The 11,673-nt window shown below is 51.4% G+C and overlaps 1 pseudogene; it reads right to left on the bottom strand.

The window, feature by feature from the left end:
* Nucleotides 1–8,423: 8,423 nt before the first annotated feature.
* LOC119357889 lies at nt 8,424–11,372 on the bottom strand (annotated as a pseudogene).
* Between the last annotated feature and the right edge of the window lie 301 nt (nt 11,373–11,673).

Raw genomic sequence — 11,673 nt, 5'->3', positions numbered from 1 at the left:
TGGGGAGGCCTTCCTGGGGGCGCGGCTGGAGATTCCCTTATAATGCTACCATCAATCAAAGCAAGATAAGATGCATAAAATATAAACATCACATGCAATCAATATAAGTGATATGATATGGCCATCATCATCTTGTGCTTGTGATCTCCATCTCCGAAGCACCGTTATGACCACCATCGTCACCGGCGCGACACCTTGATCTCCATTGTAGCATCGTTGTCATCACGCCAATCTTATGCTTCCACGACTATCGCTACCGCTTAGTGATAAAGTAAAGCATTACAGGGCGATTGCATTGCATACAATAAAGCAACAACCATATGGCTCCTGCCAGTTGCCGATAACTCGGTTACAAAACATGATCATCTCATACAATAAAATTTAGCGACATGCTTTGACCATATCACATCACAACATGCCCTGGAAAAACAAGTTAGATGTTCTCTACTTTGTTGTTGCAAGTTTTACGTGGTTGCTATGGGCTGAGCAAGAACTGTTCTTACCTACGCATCAAAACCACAACAATAGTTTGTCAAGTTGGTGCTGTTTTAACCTTCGCAAGGACCGCGAGTAGCCACACTCGGTTCAACTAAAGTTGGAGAAACTGACACCCGCCAGCCACCTGTGTGCAAAGCACATCGGTAGAACCAGTCTCGCGTAAGCGTACGCGTAATGTCGGTCTGGGCCGCTTCATCCAACAATACCGTCGAACCAAAGTATGACATGCTGGTAAGCAGTATGACTTATATCGCCCACAAAATCACTTGTGTTCTACTCGTGCATATGACATCTACGCATAAAACTAGGCTCGAATGCCACTGTTGGGGAACGTAGTAATTTCACAAAAAAAAAAATCTTACGCACACGCAAGATCATGGTGATGCATAGCAACGAGAGGGGAGAGTGTTGTCCAGATACCCTCGTAGACCGAAAGAGGAAGCGTTAGCACAATGCGGTTGATGTAGTCGTACGTCTTCACGATTCGACCGATCAAGTACCGAACGCACGGCACCTCCGAGTTTAGCACACGTTCAGGCCGATGACGTCCCTCAAACTCCGATCCAGCCGAGTGTTGAGGGAGAGTTTCTTCAGCACGACGCTGTGGTGACGATGATGATGTTCTACCGACCCAGGGCTTCTCCTAAGCACCGCTATAGTATTATCGAGGTGGACTATGGTGGAGGGGGCACCGCACACGGCTAAAAGATCAAATCAATTGTTGTGTCTTTGGGGTGCCCCTGCCCCCGTATATAAAGGAGCAAGGTGGGAGGTGCGGCCGGCCAGGAGAAGGCGCGCCAGGAGGAGTCCTACTCCCACCGGGAGTAGGACTCCCTTCCTTCCTTGTTGGATTAGGAGAAGGGGGAAAGAGGACGGAGAGAGGAAGGAAAGGGGGGCGCCGCCCCCCTCTCCTTGTCCTATTCAGACTAGAGGGGGAGGGGCGCACGACCCTGCCCTAGCCGCCTCTCCTCTTCTCCACTAAGGCCCACTATGGCCCATTAAGCTCCCGGGGGGGTTCCGGTAACCCCTCGGTACTCCGGTAAAATCCTGATTTCACCCGGAACATTTTTGATATGGGAAAAATAGGCTTCCAATATATCAATCTTCATGTCTCGACCATTTCGAGATTCTTCGCCATGTCCGTGATCACATCCGGGACTCCGAACAACCTTCGGTACATCAAAACTCATAAACTCATAATATAACCGTCATCGAAACTTTAAGTGTGCGGATCCTACGAGTTCGAGAACTATGTAGACATGACCGAGACACGTCTCCGGTCAATAACCAATAGCGGAACATGGACGCTCATATTGGCTCCCACATATTCTACGAAGATCTTTATCGGTCAGACCGCATAACAACATACGTTGTTCCCTTTGTCATCAGTATGTTACTTGCCCGAGATTCGATCGTCGGTATCTCAATACCTAGTTCAATCTCGTTACCGGCAAGTCTCTTTACTCGTTCCGTAATACATCATCCCGCAACTAACTCATTAGCTGCAATGCTTGCAAGGCTTAAGTGATGTGCATTACCGAGTGGGCCCAGAGATACCTCTCCGACAATCGGAGTGACAAATCCTAATCTTGAAATACGCCAACCCAACAAATACCTTTGGAGACACCTGTAGAGCATCTTTATAATCACCCAGTTACGTTGTGACGTTTGGTAGCACACAAAGTGTTCCTCCGGTAAACGGGAGTTGCATAATCTCATAGTCATAGGTATAAGTCATGAAGAAAGCAATAGGAACATACTAAACGATCGAGTGCTAAGCTAACGGAATGGGTCAAGTCAATCACATCATTCTCCTAATGATGTGATCCCGTTAATCAAATGACAACTCATGTCTATGGCTAGGAAACCTAACCATCTTTGATCAATGAGCTAGTCAAGTAGAGGCATACTAGTGACACTCTGTTTGTCTATGTATTCACACAAGTATTATGTTTCCGGTTAATACAATTCTAGCATGAACAATAAACATTTATCATGATATAAGGAAATAAATAGTAACTTTATTATTGCCTCTAGGGCATATTTCCTTCATTGTCTTGATTGTTTCTTTCTTGCAAACTTCTCATCTTTGCTTGCTTCGCCGCGCAGGGCTCCCCTTTCCATATCACGGGCTCTGTCCACCTCGCTCATCGGAACAGCAGGAGGCTCTGAGGGGGCCCATCGCGTTGACCCAGCCGCCGCCCTTCGGGACGCGACAGAGGAATGCGCGAGAAGCGCGAGAGGAGCGGGAGGCTGCGATGCGACTGGAGGCGGCGACGACCGCTGCGCAGGCAGAGGCTAAGGTAGCGACCGCTGCGCAGGCGGAGGCCGCGGCCAAGGCGTAGGCGGAAGCCGATGCTAAGGCCGCGGAGGACCCGACCTGTAGCATGGTCCCAGAGGCCACTGATCTGGAGCAGTCGGAGCCACCGGTTGTGGAGGATCGGGCACTGACTGGAGCAGGCGGAGCTGACCAAATGACCCTGGAGTGGGAGGGGACTGACCCCATCGTCCCGGAGGTGGAGGTGGCTTAGCGCGTGCCGGATGCTGGTGAGCGAGGTGGTAGCCATCCCAAAGGTCCGGAGGTGCCGCCAGCCAGCACCGAGCTGGTGATGCGCCGGGCCATGATGACACACGCCTCCGCGCACCTGCGCCCGTCACGGGTGGCTTCCGTGCCATGGCCAGCAGAGGTCGGGGCTGTGAGCTTGTCGAGAGCCGATAGCAAAGCCTCAAGCTCCGCTCCTCCTGGTTGGACACCAGGAGCCGGCCCGGCCGCCTTGAACCTCGCGGTGCAGGACGTCCTAGCAAGTTCTCAGCCCACGACGCCACCCTCTTGAAGGCGAGGAGCGAGATGGTGGTGATGCAGACGTCTATCCGGGTATGTTCTCAATCTTTCCTTTTATTTTTGCGGTCTTCAGTGGGGGCGCGCCAGCGCACCCACTTGGTGTAGCCCCCGAGTTCCAAGCCGGATGCTGAGCGGGTGGGTTGGAAGCTCAAGGCATGTTTTTAATGCTGAAGTGTTGTTCTTGCTGCAGGACTACCACAACCTGTGTGCGGCCACCTTAAACTCCTAGAACCAGCGGCTCGCCAACCGGACTGCTGAGTTGAACAAGAGCAGCGGTACATAGGCCGTCTTTCGGTGGGGGTGCGCAAGCACAACCACTGAGTGTAGCCCCCGAGATTTGGGCCAACTGCTGAGCAGTCGGGCTAGATCTTTCGGCGACTTCTTGTCTTTGTCGATGCTTCCTTTTTTTCGCAGAGGCCGCCGCACAGCTTCGAAGCTGCGCGCACAAGCTTGAGATCCAGCTTCAGGCCAAGGAGCTGGAGTGCAGCCAGGCAGTTGCGGAGCGCAACCGGCTCGAGAAGGAGCTGGCGGACTAGGCGACCCGACATGCAGACCAGGTCCGAAAGTTGAAGGATTTGGAGGAGCTCCTCAAGGCCGAGTTCGAGACTCATCGCTCGGGTTGGGCCGAGAGGGATAAGTGGCTGTCGGATGGCTATGAGGTGATCGAGGGCATGCTCAAAGGTAACTTTTATTTCTTGCTTGGAGACGCCGGCTGTCGCTAGAAGCCGACCTCTCATTCCTTTGTTTTCTTTATACGCAGAGTACATCCCTGACCATGCCGGCTAAATCAACCAAGAGATCAAAGCACGGCGTGAGCAGCGAAGGCGAGTGGGTGAGAAGATTGCGTCGCGCCGGCCTCGGTCTCTGGGGGAGCAGTTCCTGGCCGTCCAGCAACGCCTTGTGCCGGTCCGCCCGCTGCTCCGCCGATTTCAGCATGCCGGGTCCCAGGTCTTGGAAGGGCTCTGGCTGGGTGTACAGGTGCCCCAGACTGCCAACCGGACTGCCAACTGGTTAGAGGTGGCGGCCGAGCGGCTTGATGCCTGGAAGGGCGCCACAACACGGGCAGGCGCCAGGGTGGCGCTGGAGTTCGTGAAGGCGTGGTACCTAGGCGTGAGCTTGACTCAGCTAGCTACCTTTCGCCAGGAGGTAGCGCCGGAGCTGGAGGCAGAGGGCGATGTGATCGCCAAACGCGCGGCAGCCCTTGCCGACTATGTTGATGTCGGTGTCTTCGTCTCGGAGCGGGCGAAGGATGGTGCTGAGGTGCCGCTATCCTGGTTTGGGCTGAACCCAGACGAGGAGGAGGACCCGGTGGAGGAGATTGCCTCAGCGACGAAGGCACAGAGGAGAGAGAGGATGAGGAAGGCGATGACGTCGCACCAAATGACGGAGCGACCAGCCGGACTCAGCCCGATCCGGCTTCAGCCAGCTGTTGACACCAGATTTTGGCATGGTTGAAAACATAATTAAGAAGACCTCAAATGGAAAAGTGCTCAAAGTGAGAAAGTTCCGTATCATCAAAAAGAGAAACTTTGATGTTTGGGCCATAGCCATCCGGTCTAATATCTATGGCCGAAGTTGTGTTCGAAATACTGAGATTTTGTGCCCAGAACACTATATGCGGCTCATTATGCCCCCAAGATTGCCTCATATGAGAAAACTTTCTACACGAATTGTCTTCGTCTCGTCGAAACTGTCGATTTTGATATAAGAATAGTATCAATTAGAGATTGTATGTAAAAGTCACAGCCACCTGAGTGTGGCCCTGTCATGGGGTAAAAGTGGCGCGCCCCATCAGCCACGATGTCTGATGGGTAGCGTGAGTAACGACCTATTTTGCGCGAGCGATTCAGCCCTGAAGATGGCCCCAAATCAAAAAACGTTCAACACGAAAGTTGTTCGTCCCGTCAGAATGGTCAAATTTTCTTTTCTGCTCATCTTCATCTGAGGTCGTTTGTGGCCTGTGGGGCCTAAAAACCGAACTGATGTTTCAGACTTACCTAAATCCGAGTTCGGTTAATTTTTGAAAGATTTGGACATGATTTGGAGTCCTTTTCTTGTATGGGAAGTCCATCTGCCTCTTATATACCTAAGGAGTGACTGCCGATTGAACAACACACAATCGACGAAATTATCTACCACTTTTTATCCTTTATCTTTTCACCTTAACCCTAGTTTTTCTTCTTCCTCATTCTTCGTCTGTTCTTCTTGTTGCTGGGCGGCGAACCTCGAGGCCCTAGGGGTGATCAGGTCGACCTAGGGTAGCCCATAGCCGCGCATGCCCTAACGGGGTCTCTCTCGGGCGTGTGGGGTTTTGGGTCCTCAAAAGCACCCACCAGATTGCTTGTGTACCGTGCTTCCGGACGGGTCTCCTTCGACGTGAGCTGCGGTGCATCACCCCCGGCGTCGAGGGTACACGGTGACGTGTTCGTGTGCGAACACACTTTTTGGCGACTCCACTGGGGACGAAGCTTTGAGCGGTCTCCAGCTCATTCTTGCTGCGTAGAGATTGTCATCAAGGGTTTGCAATCTACAAAGGTAATATGAATACCCAATTCTCTACTGTAGTTGCAAATATTTCATATGGTGTTACTAGATCGTTCAATGAGTATACTCTATCGGCCAGCCCTAGTTTTTTCAAGGGACATTTAAATCTATGCCCTTAACTCGAACCCACTACTCAGTTTTGCCCCAAATTTTTAGGTATGCTCAGTTTTGCCCCTCCACCATTAGTTTCACTTATAGAAATGCCCTTCTCTGCCGTTACCGTCCGGTCAAAGGTCTTTGACCGTCCTGAAAAAATAGCAAAAAATCAAAAAAATTGAAACTTTGTGGGATCGAAGATACTCATGTTTGCAAGGCGTGTACCAATTTTCATGCCGTTCGAACACCCTAGGAGCTCGTGGCAAAGGAACACATAATGTTGGCAACAAATCATTGTCGAAAGCGTCTAAAAGTATTGAGGGGAAATCCGACGAGGACTGAGCTGAAATTGGATGAAAAAAGCTTAAAGATAGCCTAGCTACAATGTTTGCTGAATTTAGGCAAGAACAAGCAGCCTTGCGAATCAAAGAAAGAAATAGTAATGATTCATACAACAAAAATAATTAGGCTAATGAAAAAGCTGAATCAAATAGTACATGTGCCGAATTTATTATGTTAAAGAAAAACGATAAGGCATTGGGGAGCCATCCAAAAGTGGAACAAGGTGTTGTTCAAGTTACACCGCCATCATACTCTCCCAACATGTTTGGGGAGGTATGCCTAGCAAGTAATTTTCCTATTTTCAGATTTGGTCGCAACTCCATAGTTGATGCATCTATTAGAAAAATCCTAATAAGTAATTTTGAAAGACCAATGAAGAAGGGTAATTTACTTGTTAGCAATAAAGTTGTTATTGAGCATATCGGTCAACCCATTGCGCCATTTATCAAGACCGACTGTGACTTATTGTTGCAGCCAAGGCTTTCCCTATTGTTTTATCTAAACTTCATATCTAATTGGGTAGCTTTGCTTATTTATTACTTGGCTTGCATTTGGTCTCCAATGAGACATGTATGCTCTAACTATTTTCGTTTCAAAAATTTAAAGACAAGGTTAAATTCTTTTGAGAAAACCGATGCTATTATGATATCTCATCGAAAGACATCAGATATAGAGTGCAAAACACATTGCATAGCTGAATGGGGAGATTCCAAATATGAACCATTCGTTTGCTTACCTCCAAAGCCATTCGCACACAAAGATCGGCTAGAAAAGAAAATGTATACCTTCAAAGAACGAATGGAGAACAAGGAAGAAGAAGAACAAGGGTGAGATATAAAAGTAAAGGTAAAAGTGGTAAATAGATTTGTTCGATTGTGTGTTGTTCAATCGGCCATCACCCCTTAGGTATATAAGAGGCGGATGGACTTCCTGTACAAGAAAAGGACTCCAAATCACGTCCAAATCTTTCCAAAATTAATCGAACTCGGATTTAGGTAAGTCTGAAACATCAGCTCGGTTTTCAGGCCCCACAGGCCACAAACCACCTCAGATGAAGATGAGCCCAAAATAAAATTTGACGGTTTCAACGAGGCGAACAACTTTCGTGTTGAACGTTCTTCGATTCGGGGCCATCTTCAGGGCCGAATCACTCACGCAAAACAGGTTGTTACTCGCGCTACCCATCACACACCGTGTCTGATGGGGCGCGCCACTTTTGCCCCGTGATAGGACCACATTTAGGTGGCTGTAACTTTTACATACGATCTCCAATTGATATGATTTTTATATCAAAATTGAATGTTTCGACGAGATAAAGACAATCCGTGTAGAAAGGTTTCTCATATGAGGCCATCTTTGGGGAATAATGAGCCGAATAGTGTTCTGGATACAAAATTTCAATACTTCAAACACAATTTCAGCCATAGAGATGAGACCGGATGGCTATGATCCAAATATCAAAGTTTCTAATTTTGACGATATGGAACTTTCTCACTTTGAGCACTTTTCCATTTGAGGTCTTTTTAATTATGTTTTCGACCATGCCAAAATCTAGTGTCAACACCAGCGAGTCGCGGGAGACCACGTCGGCTGCCGCCACCGACTAGACCGAGACCCGCCAGCCGGAAGCCCCACCCGCCGATGCCTCAGCCATCGCCAACCTATCCAAGCAGCCCGCAACGCCTTCGGCCTAGGCGGCCTTCTATCTTTTAAATTATTTTTGTCTTGTGCTCAAGGACATTGTTAGTCCTGCGCAGTTCCACCCATTGGGGTGTATAAACTCTGATGAATGCCAGCCTTGGGCCTTTTCCAATGTAAATAATTTTATTTTCACATGCTTGTGTGCTTTGCCGGGTTCTGGCTCAGTTTTGCCTTTGCTCTTGTTTGCTTTTTTCTTTTGCCGCATTCCTCTGGCCCCGCCCTGCCAGCCGGACAGCCACGCCGCGGTCTGTGGCCGGGTCAGGGACTTGGTCGTTTAGAATAGGCAAGTTACTTCAGCCGCCTAAAGCGTAGCTAGTCGAGCGAGAAGCCAGTCGGCCGGCTGCTCGGCAGCCGGACGGGTGAGGCGAGGAGCCGGCTTGGCCTGCATTGGCGTTTTTCCTTAGTCGTTTTTCGTGTGGACATCATTTCCGGCCTTTAGCTCTTGCCAGCCGGACAGTCGCAGTGCGAGCTGTAGCTGGAATGAAGAGAGGGCTTTGGCGTCGGCACACTACTTAGCCGATTTTGGGTGGTGCCAACTTAGGTCAAGGCAGCGAGCCCCCGGGCCGGCTAAACGGACCCGGACAGGGCGAAAGAATAAAAACTCGTCCATAGGCGAAGCTTATCATATAGATAAGAAGGTAGCCCTCAAGTACGCCTCGGGGGACCTGTTGTCTTTGCTTAGTACAAAAGGTAGCGTGGTACATACACTACATCAACTGTGAAACAGGCGGAGAAGGTTCGCGTTCCATGGGTGCTCCGACTCTTTGCCGGAATTGTCCCTCTTGCGTGCCCTGGGCTTTTGTGTGTCGATGAGGTAGTAGGAGTCGATGCCCAGGGCCTTGCTGATGATGAAGGGCCCCTCCCAAGGAGCCGAGAGCTTGTGCTGGCCGGGTGTTCGCTGGATCAACCGGAGCACAAGGTCGCCCTCGTGGAAAGCACACGGCTTGATCTTCTTGTAAGTCGACGGTGGTAGTGGCGTAGACTCTGCTGGTAGATGGCGGACCGGCTGAGTGCTAGCAGCCGAGCCACCTCGAGTAAGTCGACGCCGTCTTCCCGCGCCTCCTTGGCTTCCGCCTCCATGTACACGGTGATGCAAGGCGAGTCGAACTCGATGTCAGTTGGGATGACAGCCTCGGCCCGTACACGAGGAAGAAGGGTGTGAAGCCGGTTGATTGATTCGGCATAGTTCGGAGACTCCAGAGGACATCTGATAGCTCCTTAATCCAGCAACCAGCCGAGCATTCTAGTGGCTCGACCAGCCGAGGCTTGATGCCGGACAGGATGAGGTCGTTTGCTTGTTCCACTTGGCCATTTGTCTGCGGATGGGCAACGGACACGAGGTCCAGTCGGATGCCCTGCGTCGCATAGAAACGGGCCAAGGCGCCTTTGGCGAACTTTGTGCCATTGTCGGTGATGATGTTGTGCGGGATGCCGTACCAAACGGTGATATCCTCAATGAACGTGACAATAGTCTGACCATTCAGCTTCTTGATTGGTGTCTCCTCAATCCACTTTGTGAACTTGTCAATGGCAACCAGCAGATGGGTCATGCCACCGCGTGCTGTCTTGAATGTGCCCACCATGTCCAATCCCCATACGGCAAATGACCAGGTGATGGGGTTGGTCTTGAGTGCAGAAGTCGGTAGGTGCTACTTGGAGCTGAAGCGCAGACACCCCTTGCACTGGCAGACCAACTCCTTGGCGTCTTACAAAGCAGTCAACCAGAAGAAACCATGGCGGAAGGCTTTGGCAACGAGGGCTCTGGAGGCGGCATGGTGGCCACATTCACCTTGATGAATATCCCTGAGGATTGCTATGCCCTTATCTATTTCGACGCAGTGCTGGAAAATGCTAGTCGCGTTGCGCCTAACGAGTTCTCTGTTGACGATCGTGTATCCGACCGCCCGGTATTGCACCTACCGGGCCTAGATTTCGTTGGCTGGTAGCTCTCAGCTCACCAGAAAGTTGAGGATAGGTTGCGCCTTAGACGGAGCTTCTACCACCGTCATGACAGCAACCTGCACCATGGTGGCCGGGATGGGAGGCGGCGGGTGGGAGCCGGCTGCTGCTTGCTGCATCGTTGAAGTCCCCGGGCCGACTGGAGCAGTCCCCGGGCTGGGTTCGGGAGCTGCAGCCCCCGGGCCGCCCGAAGAATTCCCCGGGCCGACTGCTGAAGTCCCCGAGCCGGATCCGACTGCTCCAGGGTCAGTCGACATGAAGATGGATTCTGATTCTGGCGAAGGCTTGATAGAAGGCTTGCGCAGGCACACGAGGAAGACGCCGACTGGAATGTCCAGCCGGGTAGAGCCAATCCGTGCCAGGGCGTCGATTGCTTCTTTGTCGGCCTGTGACACATGGAGGAACTCGCACCTATCGAAGTGTCTGCTAATCTTCTGGACGAGGAAGCGCTAACTTGCCATGTTAGCATCCTTGGCGTCCCAGTCACCGGAAGACCGTTGGACCACCAATTCCAAGTTGTTGTAGCACAGAATCCGGTGGATGCCGATCTCCTTGGCCAGCCGGAGCTCGTGGACGAGTGCCTCATACTCGGCCACATTGTTGGAGGTGGCAAAGTGGATCTATAGAGTGTACTTGATCTTTGTTGCCTTTGGGAGAGGTGAGGATGATGCCAGCTCCCAAGCCAGTGTGAATCTTCAAGCCATCAAAGTGCATCCACCAATGAGTGGAATCCGGCGCAGGCGGCAGGTACTGGGTCTCGACCCAGTCGACAAGAAAGTTGGCCAGTGCTTGGGACTTGATGGGGGTGTAGGGCTGGTAGAGGTTGGTGTGGGGAGCCAGCTCGATGACCTACTTCGCCACCCAGCCTGAGGCATCTTTGTTGCCCATGATCTCGGCAAGGTGGGCAGTGCAGACGACCGTGATGGTGTGCTCCTAGAAGTATTTCTTTGGCTTCTTGGCAGCGAAGTACACGCCGTAGCACATCTTTAGGTAGTGGGGGGTAGTTCTGCTTGGAGGTGGACAATACCTCGCTCAGGTAATAGACCTGCCTCTGGACTGGCTGAGCTTTCCCGGCTTCTAGGCGCTCGACCATGATCACAATGTCGGCGACTCGATTGGTAGCAGCGATGTAGAGGAACATGGGCTCTTTGGCAGCCGGAGCGGCCAGAACAGGCGGCATGGACAACATCCGCTTGAGCTGGAGGAAGGCCTCGTCCGCCTGGTCAGTCCACTCGAAGCATGTGGTCTTCTTCATCAGTTGGTACAGTGGGAGGGCCTTCTCACCCAGCCGGCTGGTGAACCAGCTAAGAGAGGCTAGGCACCCGGTGAACATCTGGATGTCCCGTAGCCGGGTCGGCTTCTTCATCCTCTGAATGGCCTTGATCTTCATGGGGTTGGACTCAATCCCACGCTCAGAAACAAGGAAACCAAGGAGCTGGCTGGTTGGTACTCCAAAGACACACTTCTCCGGGTTGAGCTTGATCTAAAAGCGGCGCAGGTTGGCGAAGGTCTCCTTGAGATCTTCCAAAAAAGTGTCGCGCTTCTCGGTCTTCACCACAATGTCGTCCACATAGACGTGGGTGTCTCTGCCGAGTTGCTTCAGGAGGCACTTCTGCATACAACGCTGAAAGGTGGTGTCGGTGTCAAAACCGGCAGATATCGGGTAGGGGGTCCCGAACTGTGTGTCTAGG

Source organism: Triticum dicoccoides, chromosome 2A (genome assembly GCF_002162155.2).
Source record: "Triticum dicoccoides isolate Atlit2015 ecotype Zavitan chromosome 2A, WEW_v2.0, whole genome shotgun sequence".
NCBI classification, from domain to species: Eukaryota; Viridiplantae; Streptophyta; class Magnoliopsida; order Poales; family Poaceae; genus Triticum; species Triticum dicoccoides.
This window is presented reverse-complemented; position numbering and strand designations above follow the sequence as displayed.